Raw genomic sequence first — 16,242 nt, forward strand, 5'->3', positions numbered from 1 at the left:
AATTAGAAGAGCAGCAGGAAAGGAGAAAAAAGTAATTATTATATTTTAAGTTATGATAATATATTTAGAAAGTTAGTTACACATCTCTATCTCCATTCATTCTATCACTCAAACTCCGAAAATACTTCACAATACTCTGGTATTAATTGGTGGGCAGAGCCTAAATACAAGGCTGGAGATGAACTCTAGGGTTCCTCCTCATTATCAAGTCTGAGGAGATGATGAAAACTCCAGGAAAGTCCATATCGTTTTCCACAGTGGCTGCACCAGTAAAATCTGGGCAAAGACAGACCATGAAAGATTCTGGCTGGGCATTCGGAAGTAGCATTCCCCCAGCTAGGACTAGAAAGAAAACACTGCATGCTCTTTCCTTAGGATTGGTTTATTAGCTTCCAAACAGAGTAGTAAAAAAAATGGGATTTTCACTCTCACAGATTTGAGTGCCAACTCTGTCACTTCCTTTGTTATCATGGAAAAGTTGCCTACCCATTCAAGACTCAGTTTCATCATAGGTAAAATTGAGAAATATGACTCACATCAAGGGTCTGATATGAAAATTAAATCAGGTAATATATGCAAGACATCTAGCACAAAGCTTGGCTCATATTAAATATGGATATGTAATATCTAAAATCTTATAATTAATGCTGTTTCTTAGACTTTGAATTATACTATTTTATTGTGCATGCTACCATTTTGAATTAATTATCCTTTGTATCCCCTTCAGCCGAGGGCAAACTACGGCCCGCGGGCTGGATCCAGCCCGTTTGAAATGAATAAAACTAAAAAAAAAAAAAAAAAAAAAAAAGACCGTACCCTTTTATGTAATGATGTTTATTTTGAATTTATATTAGTTCACACAAACACTCCATCCATGCTTTTGTTCCGGCCCTCCGGTCCAGTTTAAGAACCCATTGTGGCCCTCGAGTCAAAAAGTTTGCCCACCCCTTCCCTAGATGATGTGGTAAAGTCCTGTACATATGATAACTGGTCAATCACTACATGTGAATGAATAAGCCTCAGTTAGACAGAAAAGTTATATACATAAATTAAAGATCCATGTAATAAAGTTGTTTACCTCACATACTTGTGATCATGAAAGAATCCAGGTCCAACCTTGTAATTTAATTTTTCTTATAGCATTTAAGTTCCAAGCCATTATATCATGGTTGAGAACAAAGGGTTTGGAGCCAAACTATCTGGGTTCAAATCCCAACTTTACAGTGTATTAAAAGTGTGAATTGAGACATAGTTCCACCTTCTATAATACAGGAGTAGAAATAGAACAATCTTATTGGAGTGTTGGGATGATTGAGATAATAAAAGTATGAGTAAATCATCTAGAAAAGTGCTTGGCACTTTTGAAGCACCACTGAAGTATTAACTCATTAAAATTAGTGACTAATATTAAATACCATCAATATTTAACCAAAAACATTCCCTCTTAAATAGTATATGCAATCATATGCAATTCACGTATAAAAGGTTGAACATAGCTGAACGTGTCAAAGACTAGATCCAGTCACCATCCTGAGTCACCTAATTAACTGGCTTCATGACCCAGAGTGAATAATGAAGCCTCATGCATATTGTCATCAGTTAAATGTGGGCATGATCTAGATTTTGTTGGTGGTCCATCCTCTCTCTTCTCTGATAAAATTCTCTGATTTTTACTGCATCTTATTTTCCTCTTGGAGCACAACTTAAGTTCTATAAAAGAAGTCAGTTGGAAAAAATCTTATACAGAGAACTTCACTTTGCAATCAACTTTCTAGTATCAAGTTTATTCCATACACAATAAGGCAGGACTACAGTAAAACATCCTGACCTAAGGCTATTTCTTTTTAAGACCCCTTCACATTTCCCATAGCCATTGGGATTGAACTCAGGAACTATAAAGCAGCAAGGAGATGTGAGAAAGAGCCCCTTTTATCTCTCAGCATTTCAGTGAGATCTCTGCTTCCACTAGTCATGGTTGCAAGATATTTGTTATATCACATCTACCTGTTGAATTTCCTTCTTTGAGCCCATCCTCTTTCTTCCACAAGTCACCACAGATGATGCACATGGAGACCATTTAAAACTGGGATTATAACATTATAGAAGATATGAATGCTAGAGGTCTTCTGTGATAATTCTACTTCAATTCGTTTTTTAAATGAGGGAAATGAGGTAAAAAGATGTCCTTTTTTTAAACAAAATTATTGTTGAAAGTATTACATATGTTCCTTTTTTTTCCCCCTTTGACCTCTTCTAACCTCCCCCACCCCTCCCCAGGCCTTCACCACCCTATTGTCTGTGTCCACGAGTTATGCATATATGCATGTAAATTCTCTGTTTGATCTCTTCCCACCCACCCACCCTCCCCTGCCTTTCCCTAGAGCAGTGATGGAAAAACTTCTGAACAAAAGGTTTGGAGCCAAACTGTCACCATTTTCAAAAACCCTAACTTAACTCTGGTGCCATGTCACATATAGAAATGTTTTGATATTTGCAACCGTAGTAAAACAAAGATGTATATTTTTGATATTTATTTTATATATTTAAACTAGAGGCCCGGTGCACAAAAATTTGTGCACTCGGGGGGAAGGGGGGGGTCCCTCAGCCCGGCCTGTGCCCTCTCGCAGTCTGGGACCCCTCAGGAGATAACGACCTGCTGGCTTAGGCCTGCTCCTGCGTGGCAGAGGGCAGGCCCAATCCCTAGGTGCAGCCCCTAGTTGGGTTCAGAGCAGGGCCGATTGGGGAGTTGGGGTGCCGCCCCTGTCATTCACAGAGCAGGGCAGATCTGGAGGTTGCAATGCCACCCTCAGTCACGCTCAGGGTAAGGCCGATTGGGGAGTTGGGGCGCCGCCCCTGTCATTCACAGAGCAGGGCAGATCAGGAGGTTGCAATGCCACCCTCAGTCATGCTCAGGGTAAGGCTGATTGGGGAGTTGGGGCGCCGCCCCTGTCATTCACAGAGCAGGGCAGATCTGGAGGTTGCAATGCCACCCTCAGTCATGCTCAGGGTAAGGCCGATTGGGGGGTTGGGGCACCGCCCCCTGTCACACTCAAGGCAGGGTCGATGGGGAGGTTGTGGCTCCACCCCCTGTCACGCACAGAGCAGGGCCAATCAGGGGGTTGGGGCGCTGCCCCCTGTCACTCACAAAGCAGGGACCATCGGGGGGGTTGGGGCTCCATATCCTGTCACGCACAGAGCAGGGTCGATCAGGGGGTTGGGGAGCTCCCCCCTGTCACTCACAGAGTAGGGCCAATAGGGGAGTTGGGGCACCGCCCCCTGTCACACACAGAGCAGGGCGGATCAGGGGGTTGGGGTGCCACACCCTGTCACACTCAGGGCAGGGCCGATGGGGAGGTTATGGCTCTACCCCATCACACACAGAGCAGGGCCCGTGGGGGGCGGGGGGGTTGGGGCGCCGCACCCTGTCACACACAAAGCAGGGCCGATCAGGGGGTTGGGGCACCACGCCCTGTCACACACAGAGCCGCAGGGCGATCAGCGGGTTGGGGAGCGCACCCCTATCAGGCACAGAGCAGGGATGATCAGGGGTTTGGGGTGCCTTCCCCTGTCAGGAACAGAGCAGGGCCAATAGGGAGGTTGTGGCCCTACCCCCTGTCACAACAGAGCCACAGGGCGATCAGGGGGTTTGGGCGCTGCCCCCTGTCACGCTGATCCTGGTGCCGGGAGGCCTTGTGGCTCCGCTGATCCTGGTGCTTGGAGGCATATTACCCTTTTACTATATAGGATAGAGGCCTGGTGCATGGGTGGGGGCCGGCTGGTTTGCCCTGAAGGGTGTCCTGGATCAGGGTGGGGGTCCCCACTGGGGTGCCTGGCCAGCCTGGGTGAGAGGATGATGGCTGTTTGCAGCTGGTCACACACCCTTCAGGGTGGGGTTCCCCACTGGGGTGCCTGGCCAGTCTGGGTGAGGGGCTGAGGGCTGTTTTCAGGTTGGCGGTTGACTGAAGCTCCCAACCACTCCTTTTTTTCTTTTTCTTTTAATTCTGGGCCAGCTTTAGCTCTGGCTCCAGCTCTGAGGCATCTGCTGCTGAAAGCAGGTATCTGGTTTGTTTGGGTTCTATAATCGAAACAATGTATAACTCTAGCTCTGAGATCCCAGCTCGCTGAAAGCAGGTTTCTGGGGTTTTGTTTAGCTTCTATATTTGTTACAATGTTTGAAACTGCAGGCTCAGAGGCTGGCAAGGCAGGCGGGGAACGTTGGAGTCCTCCGTCACTGAAGCAAGCAAGCCTCATGTTATTTTCAAGCTGCCTGGCTGCCAGCCACCATCTTGGCTGGCGGTTGATTTGCATATCGCCCTGATTAGCCAATGGGAAGGGTAGCGATCGTACGCTAATTACCATGTTTCTCTTTTATTAGATAGGATGCCATTTAACAAAGAATAATCAACCAAAAAAATGAGTTCGAGTGTCACTTCTGACACGCGTGTCATAGGTTCACCATCACTGCCCTAGAGGTTCCACAAACTGTTCCAGGCTTCTATGTCTCTGGATTTTTTTGTTCACCAGTTTATTTTGTTCATTAGTTTCCACATATGAGTGAGATCATGTGATACCTGTTTTTCTCTGACTGGCTCATTTCACTTAGCATAATACTCTCCAGGACAAAGATGCCCTTTAATGTGTTCAAAAGGATGCAGATAATTAGAGCTAGAGCCATAATGAGAAACTAAGCCTCTTGTATCCTAAACCACCCTTTATACCATTGTATCATGATGGCTTTGTGTGAAGAATAGATTAATTTAGCCCAAAAGAGAGTTCCCTAAATTAATTACTTACCTCATTTGATGCCTTTATACAACATGTTTGCCTTAAGAACATGTCCCTGTATCTCATGACTACTAGCTCCTAATTCCATAGGAATCATCCCAATAATCTCAACTATTAAGCCCCAAATGCAAAGTATCCCTACAGTGTTAGGACTCACAAAGTTTCATGGGTCACATTATGAGACAATGCCAAATAAGTTCTGGATGAGTGATTGGGAACTTGTCCCTAATCCCTCAATTTAGGAATTTAGAATTGGGCCTGAAAACTGCAACCATGTGACAGGAAAAAAATGTTTCCTGCATTTGTGGAATATAGTGTTATAGAAATGTTATATGGTTATTGGCTCATAGCCAATGATTAGTCGCTCATAGCAAGAAGTTTGGAAATGTTAGCAATTTTCTGATTTCAGTCTTTCTTAGAATCTGCAGTTACATTCTGTAATTTGCTTTATGCATTAGTGTCACAGAGCATTACTTTTAGTTGAGGAAAATTACATTATCTTGCACTTAAATTTAATAAATCATATATGTATTTATTTTTATAAACAATTTCTAGTCCTCAAATTGATTCAAATTACACATTGCATCATTGGGTGGATTTCCATTCATTCTAGAGCAAGAAGTCTAATTCCAAAGTACAAAAGAGGAAAATATTTAATCTATTCTTCTGAATTGTTGTTGTTGTTTTTTGTGGGCAGACATTGTTAAAATATTTTTAAATATTTGCACACTCATATATCATTATGTGGTAGACAGAACAATACCCCTCAAAGTGGTCCACATCCTAATCCCCAATTGTGAATATGCTGGATTACATGGTAAAGGGGAATTAAGTTTGCAGATGCAATTATTACTCTAATCAGATGACCTCAAAACAATGGTTCTCAACCTTGGCTGCACATTAGAATCACCTGGGAATCTTTTTAAAATCCTGATTTCTGGGCCTCATCCTCCAGAAATTCTGTTTCTTTGTTATGGGTGGGGCCACAACATTAGTAACAAAGAAACAGAATTTCTGGAGGATGAGGCCCGAAAATCAGGATTTTAAAAAGATTCCCAGATGATTCTTATGTGCAGCCACTGCCTTAAAAGAAAAAAAAAATACCCTAGATTTTCCAGGTGGATCCAGTGGAATCATAAGGCCCTTAAATGAGGAAGAAGTAGGCAGAACAGTCAGAGAGGGTGATATGCCCACTGAAGAATGGTCAGAAAGATGAAATGTTGCTGGTTTGGAAGATCATGAAAGTGCGGCATGAGCCATGAAATGGAACCAGCCTCTAGAAGATGGAAAAGACAAAGAAATAAATTCTTCCCTAGAACCTCCAGAAAAATGAAGTCAGATGTTTAACCACAGAAGTGTAAAATAATAAAATTGTGTTACTTTAAACCACTAAGTTTTTGATAATTTGTTTCAGCTGAGAAAGAAACTTAAGACATACTATGCATTCAAAAAAAAATTAAAATTGAGAATTTGAAATTTAATGTGCTGTGATATTCATGGTCTTTATGTAAATAATTAATTGTATTTTTTAAAGTATTGTAATGTAGTTATAACAATTTTCTATCACATAAGAAATCAGGCTGAATGACATGAAAAATAATTATTCTACGTTCTGCAACAGAGATTAGACTATATGAGATAAATTCTAAATAGATCACTATAAATAAGACTATACAATTTTAACACAGACCATTAAGAAATATGTTTGCTATCAGTATATCCATTTTTTTCCTGTATGGAAAGGACTATATAATATATAATTCTTATTTTTAAAGATTGCCATATTTTTAATGAAAGCTTTGTAAAATATAGAGAAATATAATTTAAATTAAGATTTCTTAAAGCCCTCTTATATCACAATTCACAGTACTAATTCAGTATAGATTAAGAAGTCATTGATAATAAAATAGAGGGGTTTATACATTCTTTTTATTTTGAAAATAAAGTCCTAGGCCATCTATAATAATAAAAGGGTAATATGCTAATTAGACCAGATGTCCTATTGGATGTCCTTCCTTCCAGACAAAGCTGAAGTGGGCAGGGGCCATGGCAGAGGTTGCAGAGGCCCCCAGCTGCGGTGGCAGCAGGCAGGGGCAGTGGTGGTGGGGTCGGGGGCCGGGGTCAAAGCTCTTGCACGAATTTCACACATCGGGCCTCTAGTGTCCTAATAAGGCTCTACTACTGAAGACAGCCACATCTACTACTCTGACTTCACTGACAATTTGTTATCCAGACTACACATGCTCACTGCCACCCTCTATAGTTGATGCCACACTTGCCAACACCTGTAGCCTATTGATTATTACAGATAACTTGTACAATTTTGAGTTACTAAAAATATCAATAAAATGATGCTTCTATCCTCCCTAACCAAATGGATGATCAAACTTGGTCTTGATGATCTATAATGGCTAGAAAGAAACTACAACATGTTAGGAACAAAGAAACCATGTGAGAGGCTGTTGTCACTAGAACAAGAGGATGACTCCCAGATTCACATGTGATTGAATAAACAGTAAAGCAAGGATGAGCTTAAGAAAGGGCATATGGAAAGAAATTACACAATTATGAGGTTGAAAGACAGCAATGTCAAACAACGGCAAAACTGTGTCAGAATCACTCTAGGTAAGAGGCCTCTAGAGCCAAAATATTAATTATCAAGGTGGCAAAGGAAGAACAAATAGAAACTCTGAAGAATATGATTAAAGATGTTGAAAACATTGTATTATCTAAAACTTTCAACCAAAATCATCCGCTCCAATTTCCTGAACACTAGCTACATGGTATAACAAATCCAGGTGATATTTAGATAGCCTGATAATCTACTTTCTCCCACATATGAGGAAACATTAGCAAAGAGGAGAGAAATTCCATCTATAAACTCTGTTATCATTCAGCTTGAGAATAACAGAAGCAGGTGTGTAGGTCTTTCTCTAATACTCATAAGCAATAGGGATCTAATTTCCTGAGAAAACACAGCTTGCTGCCAAATCTGGTGCAATGTGTCTTTGCACTCTTTTCCATTCTTAACAATGAGGAAGGCTCCACAACATAGCCTTTGAGTTCATTAAGCGGTTCTCATACCATTTCCTCCACAGTCTCCTCATAAGTTTCTATTGTGCCAACATGCAGAGAACTGATTACATTCTTTTTTCATTCTGTCTTTGAAACTTTCAATCAAATTATACTATGCAATTAAAAACGCAAGGATATACTCTGTTTTAGTAATACCTCTCTGCACACCCCTCCCCTCTTCACACTCTGTTCATCTCCTGCCCTATCCCCTACAGTTTCTCTATTGTTGGTTCAGAAGAAATCTACTTTATGTGTATACTTTATTGAAGCAACATCACCCACTGCCAGTACAACACTTTTGTTTTACAATAGCTAACAACCATAAATTATTAAATGAGAGGTGATGGTTGTAAAGCCATGTTATTATGCAAAGCATTAATATTCAAGGTCCTTAATAATAAAACACTAGAGGCCCTAAATAAGCACATATCACTGCTTCTAAAAGTTCAATATTGAAAATATTTGCAACTCAAACTCACATTATAAACATTACATTAATAGCCCGGTTGGTTGAGCATCGACATATGAACCAGGAGGCCATGGTTCGATTCCTGGTCAAGGCACAAGATTTGATTGTGTTGTGGATCTCTATCTCTATCTCTATCTCTATCTCTATCTCTATCTCTATCTCTATCTCTATACCTATATAGGTATAGGTATAGATATAGATATAGATATATAGATATGAACATCCTAATAATAGACAAACATGGTAATTGACTGTACCTTCCCTACACCTCCCATCAATCAGCGTGATATGCAAATTAACTGCCAACAAAGATGGCAGATAATTTGCATACTGCAGGCGGGGCCGGCAGTACACCACTCTGCCTGCGAGACCCGGGACCCGGGACCGGGACCCGGACCCCTGACCTGGCGAGACGGGGCCGGCAGTGCGCGATGCTGCCCGCGGGCGCCAGATCCCTGACCTGGTGAGGCAGGGCCGGTAGCGCCCGACACTTCCCGGGGGATCCAGGCCTTGGATCCGTGACCTGGAGAGGGAGCAAAGCAGCAGAGAAGGGAGAGAGCCCAGGTGGCAGAGAAGGGAGGAAGCCGAGGGCTAAGCGATGAAGGGAGGGAGCGAGGCAGCGGAGAAGGGAGAGAAGCCCTCCTCGGTGGGCTTCACTCCCTTCTCTGCTTCGCTGTGGTCTCAGGAAGCCCTATTCTTGCAGGAATAGGCCCGAGTGAGCACTACTCTTGCAGGAATCTTCCTGCAATGGGCCTCTAGTTACATTAATAAAAGTACATATTTATTTGTATTTTTAGAATGTGCCATGTGCAAAGCACAGACTGAGGCACACTGTTTTATAACAGCATACAAACAAACTGGGGTCCCACTTTGACATGTAAAGGTATACTCCAATCAAGGCATGTGGCATTTCATAGTTAAAATCATTATCTATGCTTGCTGCTATTTAATGATTGCGTGTTGTAACTAAGTAATGCTCTTTTCCCATTAGTAGAGCCTCCGTTGTCTATAAACCTACCTTAAGTGCAAGAAGAGTCAGTATTTTTCCTGCAAGACTGACAGGACTCTATCTAGTAGGGGTACTGCTGGCTTATTAAATAAGAAGCAATTCTAAATTAGGTTATGCTGGTTTTGACAGTTTCTGCAAACTGACATTTTCATTTGCTCAGTTTCTTGGAACAACCCATCATGCAGAGAGATTACTTGGTGAATCCTCATAAAAACTCTTTTTTTTTTCTGGGCTGTGTGCATGAATTCCTAATGAACTTGGCTCTAAGTTAAAGGCAAGTTCTCACCCATTACTGCAAGGGATAGTTTTATTTTACTGAATACCAATTTAACAATATCAATGCATTACAGATGTCATTATTTCTAATGTTGGCTATATACAGTACTGCAATAGTGACCTTGAATTGGAAAACATTAATAAACAGAAGAAATAGGTGGATAAACACCCTATGAGGGTTTGATATTTTCTGCCTAACACTTACAGTTTATCTTTTTGGTGCAAGTCAGTAGTAGCTAATACAAAATACAGCCATTCTAAGCTAAACGGAATGGAGCTCAATTGTCTTGTTGAAAATCTCATGGAATGGTCAGTCCTGTCAATCCAACATACAGTGTGACTGGTAATTAATATTTACCATATCCTTGCTCAATGAAGAGTCACAGAAGAGTTATTTCCTTTTAAGTCTGAAAATCAAAATAGCATTTGAATATTTGTAAGAGAGACTACATCCATGAATTAAGTTTTATTGCAGCCAAGCCTTCTGATTACATTTCCATGATAAAGTGTTAGCATATCTCCATACAGAAGCATGTTTATTTAAAAAAAATAGCTACCCAAACACAACAAATTAGGACATTCTCAGTCAACTGTTTTCACTACAAAATGGTAGACAAATAATCTGACCAATATTTCCACTGACATGTCTGGCTGTTTAGTGCTGCTTAAACACATTAATAGAGCACAGAAGTCTTGCTGCTAAACATTATGTTCAATGAGCAATTGGGGATGATTCACCAATTGACTTTCAAGTAGAATCTGGTGGAAATATGGCTGGCTAAAGCATAAATGTGGCCATACTTCTGGAAGAGAAGAGAGTAGCAGTTTCAATATCAATATCAGTTCATTACATCATAGTCTGCCTAACACATGTACTTCTTTATGCTACAACATTCAGGATATCGTAACTACATAAGTGAGGTAAGAAGCAATATGTTGCCTTTTTATGAACTGCATCTATGATCTATTCAATGGCAAGAAATGGGATTCATTTGATAGGATTTTGTAAGATGTTTATATCAGTTTTTCTATCTACATCAGTTTTTCTGACATGTTCATTCTCACCACTAAAACATGTGCACATACACTCCTAAAAATGGCACTTGGATAATGCTTGTTTTATATGTGACAGCCCTGGAAGACATTTATATTTACTTTTCTTTTTTTCAAGAATGAACTTAAAGGTAACTTACCTAAATAGAGCAGGAAAGTATAAATTAGAAATTGGTAAGGGATAAAAAAAAAAAGAAATACAAGAATAAAGAGAGAAAGAAAGGTTGCATCTACAGCAAGTACAGATTATTTTTCAGTTAGCAGCTAACTGAAAGCTGAAAGCCTGGTCAGATTGACAAAACAACAACACTTGGATTACCAAGAGCCACACAAATATTTCTAAAAAGAGAAAGTTTTCTCTGGGTCTTCAAAATGTTATGGAAATCATTTATCAAATCATCCTTATAGTAAATGACCTCACTGCCTAATTTTTGCCTATTGTTCAATGTGACTGACATGTAAGAAGATTGAGTCAAGACAAATTCTTGACCTATACTTTCCAATTAGCTCCATTCCACAGATAGCCAAACTAGGCTGTGAAGAAACTTGCTCAAGGTCATATAGCCAGTTCAGAGCCTGAAACTGACCCAGTATCCATGCATTTTACTCCATATAATTCTGAAAATGCAGGAGACACAAAGGTGGCTACTTAATATGGTTGAAGGGCAATAGGGAAATATAGATAGTAGAGGGCCTACAATTTCATAAGGATAACAAACATTTATTGACCTATTGTCTTCACTGTGAAAAATATGTTAAATTTATTGTTTTATTTAATCTTCACCACAGTCTGTAGTGGTAATAATTATTTATCACATTTTATAAATGAGAAAAGATTTAGTGAGCAGCTAGGAACTATCAGAGCTGGAATTTGAGCCCAAGATCTTTTAGTTTTCGGCCATCTTATATCAGAAGGATGTCTCTGTTCTCTGTATTTATGAGTCTGTCTCCACTTTATTTTGTTCATTAGATTCCACATATAAGTTAAATCATATGCCGTCAGAGTAGAGGGTGTTGGAGGCTGATTGAGAAGGTGAAGGGATTAGAAAAAGAAAAAAAATACTCATGAACACAGACAACAGTATGGTGATTATCAGAGGTAAAGCGGGTTGGGGGATAAGAAGTGGATAAAGGGGGGATAAATGGTGATGGAAGGAGACTTGACTTGGTGTGGTAAACACACAATACAATGTACAAATGATGTATTGTAGAATTGTATGCCTGAAAACTAATCTTATTAACTAATGCCACCCCAATAAATTCAATAATAAAAAGAAGGATGTCTCTCTGTATGTAATGGGGAACCAACAAAGGTTTTGGTATTTGTAAAGGTGGGTAGATGATATTCATTCATTCATTCCAGCAGTCAGGATTTGCAACCTACATACAAGAAGCTAACATTATTCTAAGATAAAACATTTTCCTAAGATACATACAGTATTCTACTATTCTTATAAAGGTACAGCACTGAAAAAGGCAAACCTCCTACCTCTGTTTTTAAGGAAGATTACCCTGGCTGCAGTATGTAGGATGTCATGGAGAAGGAAGAGAGAAGAGAACTTAGTTTGAAGGTTATTGCACTGATCCAAAGCAAAAGATAATGAGGACCACCCTAACTGGTTTGGCTCAGTGGATAGAGCATCGGCCTGCGGACTGAAGGGTCCTGGGTTCGATTCTGGTCAAGGGCATGTACCTTGGTTGTGGGCACATCCCCAGTAGGAGGTGTGCAGGAGGCAGCTAATCGATGTTTCTCTCTCATCGATGTTTCTAACTCTCTATCCCTCTCCCTTCCTCTCTGTAAAAAATCAATAAAATATATTAAAAAAGAGATAATGAGGACCTGGAGCAGTTATCTGTAACTGCATAGCAAATAACCAGAAATGTCATGGCTTAATAAAACAAACAATTTATTATCTAACAGATTTTTTGGGTTGGGAGTGCAGGTATGGTTGGTTGACCTGGGTCCCCTGCTCTGGGTCTCACAAAGCCACATCAAGGTGTTGACCGAACTGCATTATCTTATGGAGCTTGGCTCCTCCTCTAAGCTCACATGGTTGTTGGCAGCATTCTGTTCCCTGTGGTCTTACCTCTCTGTTTGCTTGCTGGATATCAACCAGGAAGCACTTCAGCTCCTAGAGGTCACTTACAGTCCATCACATGACCCTCTCACAACATGGCTGCTGACCTCATGAAGCAGTACTTCATTTCCAGCAGGAGAATAGCTTTCTTGAGAAAGGGCTCAGTCCCTCCCTATTTTAGGGTGTTCTCCTAATTATTTCAGGTCCACCCAGAAAAATATCTATTTGTAAAATTAAATTTATTGGAGTAACATTAGTTAATATGACTACATAGGTTTTGAGTGTACAATTCTGTGATACAAGATCTGTATATTGCCCACCACCCGAAGTCAAATCATCTTCTGTCATTATATATTTTACCGTCTTTGCCCTTTACTATCCCCTCACACCCTTTCTCTCTGGTAACCACTGTACTGTTGTCTGTGGCTATGATTTTTTTGTTTTTCTTATTTGTTCATTTGTTACTTTCAGTTTTATATCCCACATATGAGTGCAAAAATAAGGTCAATGGGGGGAAAGGAGACATATGTAATACTTTAAACAATAAAGAATTAAAAAAATAATCTCCGTTTTGATTAGCTCAAAATAGACTGATTTAAAACCTTAACTATGCTTGCAAAATCCCCTTCAATTTCGCCCATATGATGTATCTGAGTCAAGGCAGTAGCATCCATCATATTCCCATTCATTTCCATACTTTAGGGGATGGTGATTATACAGGGGCAGGACCTACCTGCCTTCCACAGGAACTGACCTTGTAATACCAATATTGCAGAGTGCAGAGTCTCCAAAATGAATTATACCAGAATATTTTAAAGGCAGAACTAACAGAAAAAAAGGGAAAGGAGGAAGGAAGATTTAAAATGACTAGAATATTTTCTTCCTGTGAGGACTGTAAACACTTTTAACTGAAATACAGAAGTAGAAGAGCAGAGGTGCAAAGATGACTAATTTGATGTGGGGCATGTTGAAGTGGTAGACAAATCAGGAAGTGATAGTCCAGCAGGCATTTGGAAGCCTGGATCCTGGAGGAGAGAGGGGGAAGAATAGCACTGAGGAGAACACCTGGAAGTTCCTTGAATAGCAATCAGCTATAAATGAATCTGATCCCAGGAGTTTGACTACAGGAGAAAGAGATGACCAACAAAAGAACTTAATACAATGTAAGCTGTGATAGAATATTTTCAATTTAATTTAAAATATGAACCTTTTGAAATGATTCTTGTGACAATATACTTACTTAAAAATGTGGGCTTGGAAAAATGAATGTTGTGGGCATTTCGCTCTCCTATAAACTTTTTTTCCCTTTCTATAGCAAAAGACAGAAACTGTCCCTCAAACATCAACCTGTCTTTATTGCATTATACTAGTAAATGTAACATGCACAAAAGTGAGAGATTGTTCATTTGAGAGATGAATAATCTGATGGTTATAAATGATTTGATAGGTAGCATGATGTAAATTTTTGGCAGTGCCATAATTAGCCCATTGTGTTTGTTATAGACTATTAAAAATTCCAGAATATATAAAAGGGCAATGTCTTAGACTGTGATCCTGTTACACTATGTCTGCTTTCCCTAATTGCATAAACTACTTTTAAGTCCTTGAATCCATCACTCATTGAATTCCAAGGAATTTTAAAACATAGATTTTAGTTACTTGCATATTTTAATATGTACCAACAAACAGAATAATGTGTTTTATTTCATGGAAAAATTATGTATTATCCACTTCTGTATTCATGTTTCATAAAATATTAGCACTACATAAAATATAAGCTATTATTTATAAAATTATGAGAAAATATTTTTTGCAATTAAAAGCAAAATCATAAAATTTAAAAATCCATTAAAATGTAATATAAACATAAAATCAAATGTATAAACACATATTTAATGCATATATCTATACTTAATTAGATATGTATTTAAATCAATATGTTGATTAAGACCTTTGGACAAGATGCAACAGGCCTGTATGCTTATCCACTAGATGGCTCCCTTACAATTCTAACCTGTAATCTTGAAGTTCTAAGGAAAACTCAAAATGCACTCAAAATATACTATGCCCAATATTAACATTAACATTAATAGTGCACCTGTAGCTGCACTATTGAACCAAATAGAGGAACTAAAACCATCTTATGATAAACCAGAAGAGACATGCATGTACACCTTTACTATTTACCAAAGGGTTAGGCAATGACTACAAGGTATAGGGCAGTATTTCTAGACATGAGATCAGTAGAGCCACATGGAGGAAATAGCTTAAATGTTTATTAATAATGTGGAGTTGGGTATCCCTGTCATAGTTACTGGATCAGAATCACCCCAGGTGAGGGAGAAAGAGTTTTGTTAACAATTTTATGCACAAAGTTCTAGAATGACAGTATAAAAATATACTTTATAAGGGAAAATAAGAAAAAATAGAAGGAACTCATGGACAGGGACAACAGTGTGGTGATTGCTGGGGGCAGGGAGGGTGGTGGGAGGTGGAGGAGGGTATAGAGGGGATAAATGGTGATGGACAGAGACTTGACTTAGGGTGGTGAACACACAATATAGTGTACAGATGATGTGTTGTAGAATTGTGCACATGAAACCTGTATAATTTTGTTAACCAGTGTCATCCCAATACATTCAAATAAAAGGAAAAAAATGGCTAAAATATTTTTAAAGACATTTGGTTTTAACTATTTCTGTGAGATTGTGTGAGCTGATATATTTGTTTAATTCAATTAAAACCTTTAACTCCAAAGATAGAAAAAAACAACAACCCAAAGATTTCTTTTTTTTTTTTTAATACACTCCATTGACTTTTCACAGAGAGGAAGGAGAGGGATAGATAGTTAGAAACATCGATGACAGAGAAACATCGATCAGCTGCCTCCTGCACAACCCCTACTGGGGATTTGCCCGCAACCAAGGTACATGCCCTTGACTGGGATCAAACCCGGGACCCCTCAGTCTGCAGGCCGACACTCTATCCATTGGGCCAAACTGGTCAGTGCAACCCAAAGATTTCTTAAGAGATTTGCATCATACGATTCTGGAGATATAGGACTTAGAAATCACCAAACCCATTGGTCCTTCACCCTGGCTGCATATTATAGTAACTTGGGGAACTGTAAATATATGCCTATACCCTAGTCTCCCCTCTAGAGAATCTTTTATTAGTTAGTCTGGGATGAGGGCTGATTATTGGTATAGTTAAAAAAGCTCTTGCAATGATTTTAATATGCAACCAAAGTTGAGAACCATTGATTCAAAAAATGCTTCTTGTTTTATATATAAAGAACTGTGGTCACAAATAAGTCCAGCATCTTGCAGTAAAATATACAAGTTATCAGCAAAATTAGAGCTATAATACAGGCCCTCTCACTTGCATGCCATTCCTATTGCCACAATTCCTATTTATTCATAAATAGATGGAGTCTTTTGTGTCCCTAAAGGTGCTACAAAGTATGATAATAGTCCTTCCAGGAAGAAAAATGTATT

The sequence above is a fragment of the Myotis myotis genome, unplaced genomic scaffold, assembly GCF_014108235.1.
Source record: "Myotis myotis isolate mMyoMyo1 unplaced genomic scaffold, mMyoMyo1.p scaffold_m19_p_4, whole genome shotgun sequence".
NCBI classification, from domain to species: domain Eukaryota; kingdom Metazoa; phylum Chordata; class Mammalia; order Chiroptera; family Vespertilionidae; genus Myotis; species Myotis myotis.